Source organism: Rana temporaria, chromosome 6, assembly GCF_905171775.1.
Source record: "Rana temporaria chromosome 6, aRanTem1.1, whole genome shotgun sequence".
In the NCBI taxonomy this organism is placed as follows: Eukaryota; Metazoa; Chordata; class Amphibia; order Anura; family Ranidae; genus Rana; species Rana temporaria.
In genome coordinates, this window is record NC_053494.1 from 92,600,238 (window position 1) to 92,616,128 (window position 15,891).

Below are 15,891 nucleotides of genomic sequence, written 5' to 3' on the forward strand. Positions count from 1 at the left end.
TGATCCACCAAGGAATGAGCTGATCAAATGGTTTCCATCAGCTGGTCACTAGTCCACCCTTCTAAAACCTGGCGACAATATTCCTCATCCTCTGCTGCGAGCAGAGAAAAGTAAACGATTTTATTGAAATCCATATTAGAAAAACGCACCACACCAGGATGGTTCCTCAATGCAGGCACGTCTGGTTAAGGAGTGGCCTTGGTATACTGTCACGGAGCTAGTAGACTAGACTGTGTGACTGCATAGAGGAGACCAAAAACGCATATAAGTGAAAGAAAAAGGTATTTATTGAAAAGGTGACAAACAAGTGAAAACAACCAGTGCACTACCCACAACAAATAGTATATACAAATACAGGGGAGATACCGTAAACGTAAATAAACCAGGTCGAGGTCACACACCAGGGGATATCAGCAAGATGGGAGACAAGGAGCAAGACGGACAGGGAGAGCAAGGATGGATAGGCTGTGGGGCAGGGATCCAAAGGAAATCAGGATACAGACAGGACAGGTCCAGGAAGGGCTTGGGATAAGGATCAGATTGGATCGAGTCAGGTCAGAAGCAGGCTCAGGGTCAGGATTACAGGGTCAGGAAGAGAGATAGCAAGGCGAGGTGTGCTTGCACTCGCCGGGTATAAATAGGGATGTCAGTGATTGGCTTCAAGTCACACCTGAGCGCAGCAAGAGCCGTATGCTCCACACTGCCAGGATCCATCCACTGATGGAGACCAGTACTGTGTCCCAAAGATGATATAACACCAGCAGAGAGAAGTTCTCCTGGCAGTTCCAAACTGCCAGGAGACACCTGCTGGTGAACCACAGTACTGCGAGCCAACTAATAATAATAAATATTACTAGCGGATGGAACCTTTCCTGACACAGGCTCTTATGATACATGTCACATGTCTGATTCAATTTCACGGCATTGGATCAATGTGCCCTCTATTACAAGAGCCCGGTCTAGGAGGCGGGACCTTGTTACAGCGTCGCCAGGCATTTCGGAAAGCTCAGTGCGGTATGTGTGACCAAGGCTGGTGCAAGGATTTTTGTCTACACAGGCAAAGGTGTATTTTGGTGCCCTCCGCTGTACTCCCAGAACAATGAATTCCACAATGAAATGCCCCTTTTACATCAAAGTTCACAACATTTCCGCCTTACAATCAAGGTTCCCAGTGCCCCTCTTACATCAGAGTCAGCAGAGTTCCCAGATCGCAGTAAAGGGCCAATCACACTTTCCCATGTGATTAGCTGTGTTCAATCACCCCATCAGTACCCATCAATGCTGCTCTATCAGTGCCCATCAGTGAAGGACAAAAATTACTTTTTTGCAATTTCTTGCCATTCATATGGGTACAGTGTTGCAATTGTCAGTCAAAGTGTGACAGCGCTGAAATCTGAAAATTTGTAGGGGTGTAATGGGGGTGTAAGTGCCTGGTATTGAAGTGGTAATACATGTACCTTCCACAGTCCTAGCACAATAGATATAAATGCATAAAACATACATTTCATATACAAAATTCTATAAAATTGTCCCATGATAAACTCGTGCAGATCCACTGCAAGCTGTTTGCATTGACTTCAGTGTACCAACATCAAGACAGAGCACATACCATCTGCTTACCACAAAACATGACATCTTAAATTTATGAGGTGACATGCATTTCTCAACTGCTTGATATTTGCCAACACTGCAGGTAGAGAAACTCTCAGAAGAGTGACCTTTCACCACTCTGTGTGCTCCGGTAATAGGTATAATAGGTATAATAGGAGGGGTCTGTCTCTATGTGAGAAGTGACCTTAAAGCAAGCGTGAAAGAGAACCTGGTTGATGGAGAGTGTGATGAGGCTGAAGCATTATGGGTGGAACTGCATACAGATGTGCGTAGTTCAAAATTAATCATTGGAGTTTGTTATAAACCACCCAATGTTAATGAGGAGGTGGAGACTCAGCTCCTTGCACAGATGGAAAGGGCTGCAAGGTCTGGGACGGTGATAATAATGGGGGATTTTAACTACCCAGAAATTGACTGGATTAATGGCACTTCTGGGACAGTTAAAGGACAAAAATTTAAAAACCTATTGCAGGACAATTTTATGGTGCAGTTTATTGAGGCCCCAACTAGGAATGATGCCCTGTTGGACCTGATAATCTCAAACCATGCAGAGCTTATTACTAATGTTCAGATAAAGGAACACCTGGGTAGCAGTGATCATAACATGATTTCATTTAATGTTAACTATAAGCAAGAAATACATACAGGAAATATTAAAACACTAAATTTTAAGAGAGCAAATTTTCCAAGGATGAGGGCTGCTCTCCAGGACTTGGACTGGGAGGGACTATTGGCACAGCTGAACACAGAACAGAAATGGGAATTCTTCAAAAAGACTGTGTGGAACCTCACTGCAAAGTATGTTCCCATGGGCAATAAGTTTAAAAGGCTAAAAATAAAACCTATGTGGCTCACGGTCAAAGTTAAAAAAGCTATAAACAATAAGAAAGTAGCTTTTAAAAAATATAAAAATGAAGGAACACTAGTGTTGTTTAAATGTTACAAAGAATATAACAGGATATGCAAAAAGGAAATCAAGGATGCAAAAATTCAAAACAAACGACAGATTGCAAAAGATAGTAGGACAAACCCCAAACAATTCTTTAAATATATTAATAGTAAAAAGGTGAAGTCTGAGCATGTAGGCCCCTTACAAAATAATCTAGAGTGGGTGACTGGGGACAAAGAGAAGGCAAATTTATTAAATGTTTTCTTCAGCTCTGTGTATACAATGGAGCATGGGGGAGCTCATGTCCAAAATGGGGGTGGGAGTGCCTCAAATCCACAATGGCTCAAAAGTGATATGGTCCAGAAATATTTAGACAGAATAAAGGTGGATAAAGCACCTGGACCTGATGGTATCCATCCACGGATCCTAGGTGAGTTGAGCTCTGTCATTTCAAAGCCACTGTATCTAATATTTAGGGACTCATTAAAGACAGGAATAGTACCACTGGATTGGCGCAGGGCCAATGTGGTGCCCATATTTAAAAAGGGAACAAAGTCTTTACCAAGTAACTATAGACCTGTTAGTTTAACTTCTATAGTTGGGAAGATACTGGAACGTTTAATAAAAGACCACATGGATGAGTTCTTGCTGGAAAAAAACTATTTAAGCAGCAGACAACATGGATTCATGAAAGACAGAAGTTGTCAGACAAACCTGATTTCCTTTTATGAAGAGGTAAGTAAAATCCTGGACATAGGCGTGGCTGTGGACGTGATATATTTGGATTTTGCAAAAGCGTTCGATACAGTTCCGCACACACGGCTCATGTGTAAGGTAAGGTCTACAGGATTGGATATATCAGTTTGTAAATGGATAGAAAACTGGCTGAAAGACAGAATTCAGAGAGTCGTGGTTAATGATTCTTACTCTGAATGGTCCAAGGTTATCAGTTGTGTACCCCAAGGTTCAGTGCTGGGACCCTTACTTTTCAATATATTTATAAATGATATTGGGTCTGAGATCAAAAGTAACATTTCTGTCTATGCAGATGACACCAAGCTATGCAGTGGAATAACGTCCTTGCAGGATGTCTCCAATTTACAAGCCGACCTCAATGCTCTGTCTAGTTGGGCGACTAAGTGGCAGATGAGGTTTAATGTAGATAAATGTAAAGTTATGCACTTGGGGGCTAAGAATATGCATGCATCATACATACTAGGGGGAGTACAACTGGGGGGATCTGTAGTGGAGAAGGATCTGGGGGTTTTAGTTGATCATAAGCTCAATAATGGCATGCAATGCCAAGCTGCGGTTTCCAAAGCGAGCAAAGTCCTTTCTTGTATTAAGAGAGGTATGGACTCCAGAGACAGAGATATAATTTTGCCCCTGTACAAATCATTAGTAAGACCTCATCTGGAATATGCAGTTCAGTTTTGGGCACCAGTTCTCAAAAAGGACATCAGAGAACTGGAGAAAGTGCAGAGAAGGGCAACCAAACTGATAAGAGGCATGGAGGAGCTCAGCTATGAGGAAAGATTAGAGGAACTGAATTTATTCACTCTTGAGAAGAGGAGAATAAGGGGGGATATGATCAACATGTACAAATATATAAGAGGTCCATACAGTGAACTTGGTGTTGAGTTATTCACTTTACGGTCAACACTGAGGACAAGGGGGCACTCTTTACGTCTAGAGGAAAAGAGATTTCACCTCCAAATACGGAAAGGTTTTTTCACAGTAAGAGCTGTGAAAATGTGGAACAGACTCCCTCCAGAGGTGGTTCTGGCCAGCTCAGTAGATTGCTTTAAGAAAGGCCTGGATTCTTTCCTAAATGTACAGAATATAACTGAGTACTAAGATTTGTAGGTAAAGTTGATCCAGGGTAAATCCAATTGCCTCTCGGGGGATCAGGAAGGAATTTATTCCCCTTCTGTAGCAAATTGGATCATGCTCTGATGGGGTTTTTTGCCTTCCTCTGGATCAACTGTGGGTATGGAGTTGGGTGTATAGGATTTTACTGTGTTTTTTATTTTGTTTTTTTATTTTTTGTGGTTGAACTGGATGGACTTGTGTCTTTTTTCAACCTGACTAACTATGTAACTATGTATAGGTACTCCGCACACAGCTCCACCTTGTCTGGTACCAGGTACTCTGCATGCCCGGTCTGGCATAGTTCATTACCTGGACAATTAAACAATGTGTTGCTTTATTCTAGTAAAATTTGATGTCAGTACATTACTTTTAATGAAGCAGCGCAGAATGTCCTGGTAATGCACTATAGTGTGCTTTATCAGATTCAGTGTGAACGGGGGGCTAAGAGGTACATTTTTTGTTAAGCAGATGGTATGTCTTTGTAATGGTACCACACTTATCCCACTCCTGTGCCTGCTGGTACCTCCTCCTGGTCTCCTCCGCTTCATCCCACATGCCACCAGTCCAGCGGTGATTGTCATCTTTGTGCTGGACTGGTGAGTAGGAACTATTGTTAAGGGGGCTGGAGCCTACTGTCTGGAGGGAGAGAAGCAGTGGAAAAAAAGGCAGTCTTATGCCCGTTACCTGGGAGGGAGGAGGAGTAGCAGCCGGAAGAGCAGATGCAGAGACGTAACTATAACCTTCAGGGCCCCAGTGAAAGAAACCATAAAGGGCACCTAAACCATAGTATGATGGGGGGGGGGGTTATTGTGAAAGGATGGGGGGGCAGTGTGATGGGGTATTTTGACAGGAGGGGAGCAGTGTGACCAAAGAAGAGTATCTGGAAAGTTTGACCGGAGGGGGGAGTGTGAAAGAAGGGGGGCAGTGTGACAAGAATGAGCAGTATGATGGAGGAAGTGTGACAGGAGGGGGCAGTATGACGGGGGGTATTGTGACAAGAGAAGGGCAGTGTGACAGGAAAAGGATACCTCTGAAGTATGACAGGAAGGGGCAGTATAATGAGGGAGCACTGTAAAATGAGAGGGGAGCCATGTAACAAGAGGGGGCAGTATGAAGGGGGTAGTGTGACAGGAGGGGGGTAAATATGACAGAAGAGGGCAGTGCGATGAGGAGGCAGAATGATGGAGGGGCAGTGTTACAGGAGGGGGGCAGTATGACAGGGGGTATTGTGCCAAGGGGACAGTGTGACAGGTGGGGGGCCAGTGTGACATGGGGGGCAGTGTGACATGTGGGGGGCCAGTGTCACAGATGAGTGGCCAGTGTCACAGGTGGGGGCGCAGTGTCACAGGTGGGGGGCCAGTATCACAGGTGGGGGGCAGTGTCACAGGTGGGGGGGAAATATCACAGGTGGGGGGGCCAGTGTCACAGGTGGGTGGGCAGTGTCACAGGTGGGGGGTCAGTGTTGGGCTTACCTTACATGAGAAGTCAAAATGCAAGAAGCAGCAGCCCTTGTACATGCTTCCTGCAAGATTGCTCCTCCAGCCAGCATAGTTCACTTCCTGAGTGTCAGTATATACAATGGAGAGGGGAGAAGCCTCTGACCCGAGCATGTATTGGCAAGTTTGCAGAGTGTACAAGCAGAGGGACAAATTTGTGCACTGAATCTGGTGTCTGCTCGGGTCAGAGGCTCCTCCCCTCTCCATTGTATGCACTGACACTCAGGAAGTGAACTGTGCTGGCTGGAGGAACATCACAGAGCTGCCAATCGCCGCCCCCCTCCCCTGTATAGTAAGAGATGTCAGCCTGCCCAGAGGTACAGGGGGAGGTGCGGTGTCTTGAGGGCCCCCCACACTGGTGGATTGCCAGGGCGCAAGTGCGACCCTGGTAATTCCGCCACTGGAAACAGCAGCTGAAGTTCATCTTGCTGGGACTGTTCTGCCTGTAATGGTGCGCTTCATGCCTGTACGTACCTGTGCTGCTGAGCTAGATAAGAGGGGGGGCGGCTTCAGCGTAACTTTTCTTCAGTCTGTCACACCCGCCCAGGATCGGCCCTGTTTTTTGAGAAATATTTAATGTTTTCATACCACGTCCAATGCATTGAACTATTTCGATCTTTTCGGCAGCAGAGAGATCCTTTTTCTTCCCCATATTGCTTGAAAATGGTGCTCTGCTTAATAATGTGGAACACCCTCCTTTAGAAATTTTTCTTTTAATTGGGCTCACCTGGCAAATTGTTTTCAGTGATCAAAAGAGCCCCGAGATGCCATCCATGAGTTAAACTGCAAAACAAAATATTTAATCTTTGTGACACTGAAATAAAATTTGCATAATAATTTGGAACAGGGTGTAAATGTAAAGCATGTCTGTTCTCTCCCCTCCAGCCACAACAGGAGATAATCATATTACCCATACTGCACTTACTTTATGTAATCATTACTAAATTGTATACACATCCTGTAACTCAATATTATACACACTGTACTCTGCTGTAATTCAGTATTAGAAATGTTGCTCCTGCTGCAGCTTTGAGATCATTCCAACTGCCATCAGTGGCCCCCACTGCAGCTCATCAGTGGCCCCCAGTGTAACTCATCAGTGGCCCCCAGTGTAGCTCATCAGTGCCCCCCAGTGCAGATAATCAGTGGCTCCCAGTGCAGATAATCAGTGGCCACCAGTGTAACTCATCAGTGGCCCCAGTACAACTTATCAGTGCCCCCCAGTGCAGCTCATCAGTGGCCCCCAGTTTAGCGCATCAGTGGCCACCAGTGTAGCTCGTCAGTGGCCCCCAGTGTAGCTCATCAGTGGCCCCCAGTGCTGATCATCAGTGACCCCCACAGTGCAGAATGTTGGAGAGTCACCAGTTGAAGTGTGGGAAGTGTGGATATTGTTTGGTTTGTGGAGGTGAAGCGCTCTATGAGTATCCTTGTTGCTGAATAAACATATTGATGAGGTGAGAGTTCTGTGAGACCAGATACGCTTGGGATCAAGCCATTTTATCTATCTATTTATAAGATCTGTGGATGTCCAGTTTCTCCTGTATTTATAGATTATGCTCGAGAATTCTTTTAATTATTTCTACTTTTGTGTACTGTAAACACTGCTAGTTTTTGCTGCATTTTCACTTTTTTGTTTTGAGATATTCACCTATCACTCATTAGTAGCACTATTTATCATTTTATGAGACGGGAGCGCTCATTCTGGTAAAACTATACTGATATAAAATATAATTTAAAGTTGGTTGCGCGAAGGACACTATTTATCATTTTATGAGACGGGAGCGCTCATTCTGGTAAAACTAGCGTTTGTAATGGAGATAGCACATTCATGACACTGTAACAGACTGAAAAGCGTCAATCGTCTCTCACCAAACTTTTACTAACACTAAATCAGCAAAAGCAGCCCCAAGTGTGGCACCATCCGCATGGAACTTCCCCTTTATAGTGCCGTCGTACGTGTTGTACATCACCGCGCTTTGCTAGAGCATTTTTTTTCATGATCGTGTGTAGGCAAGGCCGTTTAAATGATCGGGTTAAAGAAAACATATTTTTTTCTAGACCATTAAAAACTAAATTTTTTACAACCCGAAAAACAGTTTTCACCCAAGATTCATATAACATTTTTATTCGATTTTTTAAAATGAGTGAATCTTTGGTAAACGTTGTGTGAATCTTGAATGAAGACATTGATAAATACACCTCTTATTTTCAATGAGGTTTATTTCAGACCTGTACTTTGACTTACCAAAATTTGAAGCAACAAGAGCATGCAAAAGTTAATTCTAGTTTTGAAGCCACCAACTTTAAATGATATTTTATATCACATTGCTATACTTTAAATTATTTATGTTAAGTGAAATTGTTTTTAAATAAGGCCTTAGGTCATATTATAAATTTTTATAACAACCTAAGCCAAAGTTGAGTTCATAATCCTTATTTATTGCATCTAGCCCAGGAAAGGGTTTATGTCCCTTTGTTCCTTTTTTCTGTAATCTGTCTGAAGGCAATATTTTTAGCATGATTTAAATCACAAAACTGTTTATTTGCGCTACATCCCACTATATTATAGTTCTTAATAGGAGCTTTAAATTTTACTTTTACGATGCTCTGGACTTTCAGTAAATATGTAACACACAGCTTCTCATATTTTAGTTGGCTTCACATAAATGAGTTTCACTCAGGGTTTCATAACCACCTTGATTCAATACTGTCTTAAGGTGGTTTATGCAGATGTCCTATTTTTAATTACTAATATTGAGAACTTTCAAATATAGAAATGCAGTCTATTTTATTGTCTACGTTTAGTTATTAACCATTTTAAAATAAGGCTAACCATACCACATTCCTGTATAATTACTTGTATGGGGTTGATAGAGGATAAAATAGCTGTTTTGTCATAAATTCTATCACACAGAAATATATACCGTATATACTTGAGTATAAGCCCAGTTTTTCAGCCCTTTTTTTAGGGCTGAAAATACCCCTTTCGGCTTATACTGGAGTCAGTGGGCCTGATTCCCAAAAAAGCTGCCTAACTTAACTTTCAGCAGTTAAGTTACACTGGGGCAGATTCAGATAGAGATACGCCGGCGGATCTCCTGATCCGCCGTCGTATCTGTGAGACCCGACGGTCGGATCTGTGAGATCCCACCGTCGGAGCTATGCGACTGATTCATAAGAATCAGTTCCGCATAGATCTCCCTTGGATCCGACTGGTGTAAGTGACTTACACCAGTCGAATCTTAGGCTGTAATCTCCCGCCGGCCGCTAGGTGTCGTCGCGATTTTTTACCCGTCGCATATGCAAATGAGGAAAACCGCCGATTCACGTCCGTACGCCCGCCCGTCGCTCGTTTTCTACGTCGTTTGCGTTCGGGTTTTTCCGGCGGATAGCTACCCCTGCTTCTATCAGGGGTAGCTAATGTTAAGTATGGCCGACGTTCCCGCGCCGATTTTTTTATTTTCTACGTCGTTTGCGTACCGCGATCGGGAATACCGATGGCCGCAAACGACGTACACGCCGCAAACAATGACGTCGTAGCGACGTCATTTGGAGCATGCGCACTGGGCTTTTTCGCCCCGGCGCATGCGCAGTTAAATCGGCGTGGGAACGCGCCTGATTTAAATTGTACACTCCCCCTAGCTGCGGAATTTGCATTCCGCCGGGGGGAGTTAGGATCCGACGGTGCAGTTTGCGAGGTAAGTGCTTTATGAATCATGCACTTGCCTCGCTAAATTGCACCGGCGGATCGCAAACCAGGTAGATCTAGCGGATCTAAAGATCCGCAGATCTATCTGAATCTGCCCCAAAGACTTAAAATTTCTACCTAAGTGCCTGATCCACAAAGCACTTACCTAGAAATTACACGCCGTGTAACTTAAGTGCCTCCGTCGCAAGGCGGTCCTCCTCTCCGGGGGGCGTTTAAAATTTAAATGAGGCGCGCTCCCGCGCCGGCCGTACTGCGCATGCGTGTGACGTAATTTTCCCGACGTGCAGCGCGCGAACGTAATTTACGGCGGGCTTTGTGGATTGCGACGGGACACTAAAGTTGCGATGGGTGAAAAAAAAAAAAAGCGCCGGAAAAACAAAAACAAAAAAGAAAAATTGTCAGCGTCGCTCGGCATGCATTCCTGAGAGGGAGAACTCCATGCCAATTTTCAAAGAAAAAAACGGCATGGGTTCCCCCCCCAGGAGCATACCAGGCCCTTAGGTCTGGTATGGGTTGTAAGGAGACCCCCCCTACGCCGAAAATTCGACGTAGGGGGTCCCCCTACAATCCATACCAGACCCGTATCCAAAGCACGCTACCCGGCCGGTCAGGAAAGGGAGTGGGGACGAGCGAGCGCCCCCCCCCTTCCTCCTGAGCCGTGCCAGGCCGCATGCCCTCAACATGGGGAGGTTGGGTGCTCTGGGGCAGGGGGGCGCACTGCGGGCCCCCCCACCCCAGAGCACCCTGTCCCCATGTTGATGAGGACAGGACCTCTTCCCGACAACCCTTGCCGTTGGTTATCGGGGTCTGCGGGCGGGGGCTTATCGGAATCTGGGAGTCCCCTCAAATAAGGGGGCCCCCAGATACCGGCCCCCCACCCTAAGTGAATGGATATGGGGTACATCGTACCCCTACCCATTCACCTGGAGGCAAAAAGTAAAAGTTATTAAACACACAGGGTTTTTAAAATAATTTATTAGTCTGCTCCGGAGGCCCCCCCTGTCTTCTTTATTAGCTCTAATACCAGGGGGGGCTTCTTCTTCCACTCTCCGGGGGTCTTCTCCGCTCTCCGGGGGGGGTTTCTTCTTCCGCTCTCCGGGGGGGGTCTTCTCCGCTCTCCAGGGGTCTTCTTCGCTCTCCGGGGGTCTTCTTCTATCTTCGCCGCTCTCCGCTGTTGACTCGGCGCACCCCGGTTCTTCTGCAGCTGTCCGGTGCCTTCTTCTTCAGCGCTGGCTGCCTGCTATCTTTGTGTGTTAGCTCAATTACTAACAGGCAGCCAGCGCGGTCTTCTGTGACGTCATGTTCTTCTTCTCCCTTCTTCCGATGTTGACACGTCGCCTCTTCTCACTGCAATGATGGAAGCGCGCCTTGCATCCCATTCATATAGGCATCACCGTCCCATCATGCTCCGGTAGGTACCCACGTGGTGGGTGCACGTAGGTAGGGATAGACGTGTCAACATCGGAAGAAGGGAGAAGAAGAACCTGACGTCACAGAAGACCGCGCTGGCTGCCTGTTAGTAATTTAGCTAACACACGAAGATAGCAGGCAGCCAGCGCTGAAGAAGAAGGCACCAGACAGCTGCAGAAGAACCGGGGTGCGCTGAGTCAACGGCGGAGAGCGGCGAAGATAGAAGAAGACCCCCGGAGAGCGGAGAAGACCCCCGGAGAGCGGAGAAGACCCCCCCCCGGAGAGTGGAAGAAGAAACCCCCCCCGGAGAGCAGAGAAGACCCCCGGAGAGTGGAAGAAGAAGCCCCCCCTGGTATTAGAGCTAATAAAGAAGACAGGGGGGGCCTCCGGAGCAGACTAATAAATTATTTTAAAAACCCTTGTGTTGTGTGTTTAATAACTTTTACTTTTTGCCTCCAGGTGAATGGGTAGGGGTACGATGTACCCCATATCCATTCACTTAGGGTGGGGGGCCGGTATCTGGGGGCCCCCTTATTTGAGGGGACTCCCAGATTCCGATAAGCCCCCACCCGCAGACCCCGACAACCAACGGCAAGGGTTGTCGGGAAGAGGTCCTGTCCTCATCAACATGGGGACAGGGTGCTCTGGGGTGGGGGGGCCCGCAGTGCGCCCCCCTGCCCCAGAGCACCCAACCCCCCCATGTTGAGGGCATGCGGCCTGGCGCGGCTCAGGAGGGGGGGGGGCGCTCGCTCGTCCCCACTCCCTTTCCTGACCGGCCGGGTAGCGTGCTTTGGATACGGGTCTGGTATGGATTGTAGGGGGACCCCCTACATCGAATTTTCAGCGTAGGGGGGGTCTCCTTACAACCCATACCAGACCTAAGGGCCTGGTATGCTCCTGGGGGGAACCCATGCCGTTTTTTTCTTTGAAAATTGCCGTGGAGTTCTCCCTCAGGAATGCATACCAAATGCCGTCGCTTGAATGGGCCTTTACAAGGTGTGACTAATTTTCCACATTGTAAAACCAGCCCTAGTTTTGCGCAAGCAAATCGGAACTTACGCAGAAATCACAGTGCTGAAAAGCGTTGTGGATCTGCTTAAGTCCTCATTTGCATACTCAAAGCTGCATTTCAATGAGAAATGCCCCCAGCGGCGAATGCGGTACTGCATCCTAAGATCTGACCGTGTAAGTGTCTTACACATGTCAGATTTTCTGCCTAACTTTGGAAAAAGCCTTTTGAGGATCGTTTCCAAAGTTAGGCACAGACTGATCCGCCTTCGTATCTCTTTTGGGAATCAGGCCCAGTGTTCCTGAGGGGCTGCGGGCGTCCATTTTTAAAACTCACAACTTCCTCCTTGTCCCGTCCCGTTCCGTGATTGGCGTTTGACATTGTGTTCAGTGTTCCGCCTATCACGGACGTTCTTTTATCCTCTGACTCAGTTTCCCAGCAGACACTGTGTTCAGTGTTCCGCCTATCATGGACCTTCTCTTGTCCGGAGATAAAAGAAAGTCTGTGATAGGCGGAACACTGAACACATCACGGAACGGGACGGGACCAGGGGGAACCCGCAAGTTTTAAGAAATGGACGCCCGAAACGCAGCCTGTCAAGAATTTCAGGTATGCTGCAATAGGCACAGTGGGGTTGTAATGGGCACAATGAGGTTGTAATGGGCTCAGTGAGGTAATGGGCACAGTGAGGTTGTAATGGACACAGTGAGGTTGGGCACAGTGAGATGTGCAAATGGGCACAGTGAGGCTGCAAATAGGCATTCTTGACCCTCTTTTCCGCTTACAGTAGCTGCTGCATTTCTCACCCTAGGCTTATGCTCGAGTCAATAAGTTTTTTGTGGTAAAATTAGGTGCCTTGGCTTGGGTCGGCTTATACTCGATTATTTGCGGTATTTAAATATATATATTGGGATAAATAGGCCTTCTCATCTAACATCAGTGTCTAACCTTACAAATGCACTTCTGGAAGAATGGAAAAACATTCCCATAGACACACTCCTAAACCTTGTGGACAGCCTTCTCAAAAGAGTTGAAACTGTTATATTGTCATTAAAGTTCATGTGCGTGTAAAAGCATTTGTCACAATACTTTTGACAATATAGTGTTTATATATATATATATATATATATATATATATATATATATATATATATACCCCTCACATTTTTGAAAATATTTAATTATATATTTTCATCTGACAACACTGAATAAATTATACTTTGCTACAATGCAAAGTAGTGTGTGTACAGCTTTTGTAACCTGTCTCCTTAAAATAACTCAACACACAGCCATTAATGTCGAAACCACTGGCAACAAAAGTAAGTACACCTCTAAGTAAAAATTTCCAAATAGGGCCCAAAGTGTCAATATTTTGTGTAGCCACCATTATTTTCCAGCATTGCCCTAACCCTATTGGGCATGGAGTTCACCAGAGCTTTATAGGTTGCCACTGGAGTCCTCTTCCACTCCTCTATGACAACATCATGGAGCTGGTGGATGTTAGAGACCGTGCTCTCCCCCAACTTCCATTTGAGGATGCCCCTCAGATGCTCAATAGGATTTGGGTCTGGAGATATGCTTGGCCAGTCCATCACCTTTACCCTCAGCTTCTTTAGCTTCCACCAGTCATCTTGGAGGTGTGTTTGGGGACGTTATCATGTAGCAATACTGTCCTGCAGCCTAGTCTCGAAATGAGGGGATCATGCTCTGCTTCAGTATGTCACAGTACATGGTGGCATTCATGGTTCCCTCAAGGAGCTGTAGCTCTCTGGTGCTGTCAGCACTCATGCAGGCCCAGAACTGTAGTGATATAAATGTATCCAATAGTGGTGTAGTCCAATTAGATAATTGATATTTAGATGTTAGTATGATGATTATAGATTTGTTGTTTTGCAGCAACACACAGGCTCTCCAGAGAATGCATTTTAATTTAACTTCCAATAACGAACAAAGTCCAAAGTCCACAGACGATACAAAATCCAACAGAGTATATAATTCAAAGTCTCTTCCTAGACCTGTGCCATATTTCTACAGAGAATACATAGGGAATGTATTCTGATCACTTCCAGACCAACATACAGTATATTCATACAGAGAATACATAGGGAATATTATTCTCTCTGACAAGACTGGCTAAATGCCAGCTTGAATATCTCAAATACTGGTCTCACACTGGAGGGAGGGGTTCTTCCAGGTCAAACACATGTTTCCCTGAATGAATACCCCCTCAAGTCTAATTACCATCAATAAATACTTCCTTATGTGTGTAAGCAATTTACCCTTTGAGGCAGGCCATACCTCACACACCTATGTAGTCTTAGACAAGATTAACACATCTAAGGGTCTTCAGCTGTCCCTTTGATATGTGTTTGGCCACTAACCCCTTTGGTCAGCAAACACCCTTTGATGTGTAATCTTGAATGCCTGTATGTAACACATATATACCATGCCATGCATATAACACAATATTTTAGATACCTACACATATATAATAATATTACAACATATTCCCCCACTTGAGTCGGTTATAACTACTAGAACTAACTCATAATTCAAACAACAAACATCATTATGGTTTGAGGTACTGTATGCTTTACAATGGCTCATATGAAATATTAAGTTGAGACTGGTTATGTAACGGTCACCACCGTTTACGATATTCATTCCATCAACCACGACAGCTTATCCGACAATCTACAATCCAGCAGACACGATCCATATGGATTTCCCCAGAATAAACAAGACATACGCTCTGTTCTCTGGTTTCAAAATGTATGAATGAATCTTTAATGGTACAGTCTTAGCTTGTTATGCAGTTACAGGCATGTTACAGTAATCAAAGGAACAAAGACACACTCCACCCACACATCACACAATGGGGCTTCAATCACATTCCACAGACTTTTCGGCACCGGTCTGACATAATTAACTTGACCTAATTACTACACCTGAGAAGTCAGACGTTATGACTCTCACCTGCTATTCCCATCACATAGTATCATCAATAGACTTTTCACACAAACAGTGTCATTAGCATCACACAATGGAATGTCTTAGGAGCAGACCTAATTAGCACAACAGAATGCAATCACAGCTTTCATCACTACAGCCAGGGAGTTGGAGGAAATTAACATCTTTCAATTAACCTGTTGAGTTCAGAACAACTTGTAATATTTCAAGATATCCTGCAAAACATGAATTATCATTTCTCAGTCACCCTATGCCCAAAAGGGACACAGGATGGCTCTAGACCCAAGAGTCATTAGTGACGCTGGCACAGGAGTACCCCACATCCTTCAAAAGTCTCTGGGTGTCCCGGGCCATTCTGTTACAGGTTACATCTCTCTTCACCATCCTCTAAAATATCCCCATGAAACAGTTATTAGATAATATAACTTTAGACCATGACTGGAAAATGATTCAGTAAACATCCGTGGCCCGTATAGCTGTTAGGCCTCATTTCAAAGATTGCTCTTTTTTTGTAAATCACATCACGATCTTGAATATTTTGCAAAAACGAGCTGATGTCACCGTCCATTCTGACTTCATCACATCTCTCACCATCTCACTGAAAGTAAAGCTTGGTATGTTTTGGGAGGTCCAATCCACATAAGTCCAGGATTCTCTCATCTCCAGGCTCAAAGTTTTAATTTTTAAAGATGCTTTTACACAAACACCAGCAAATCCTGAAATTAATGTATCAGCAGTCGCTTCCAAGGTCAAAAATGTTTGGATACGGCAGTAAAAATTCTGTGCTGCAAACTATTTCCTTGCATTTGACACCTTCAATCATTAATGTATAGGATTGTGAAAGGATGAGAGGGATTATAATGGTGCCATTAAACAAGTCATAATAAATAATCAAATCAAAAATATAAATATAAACATTTTATTG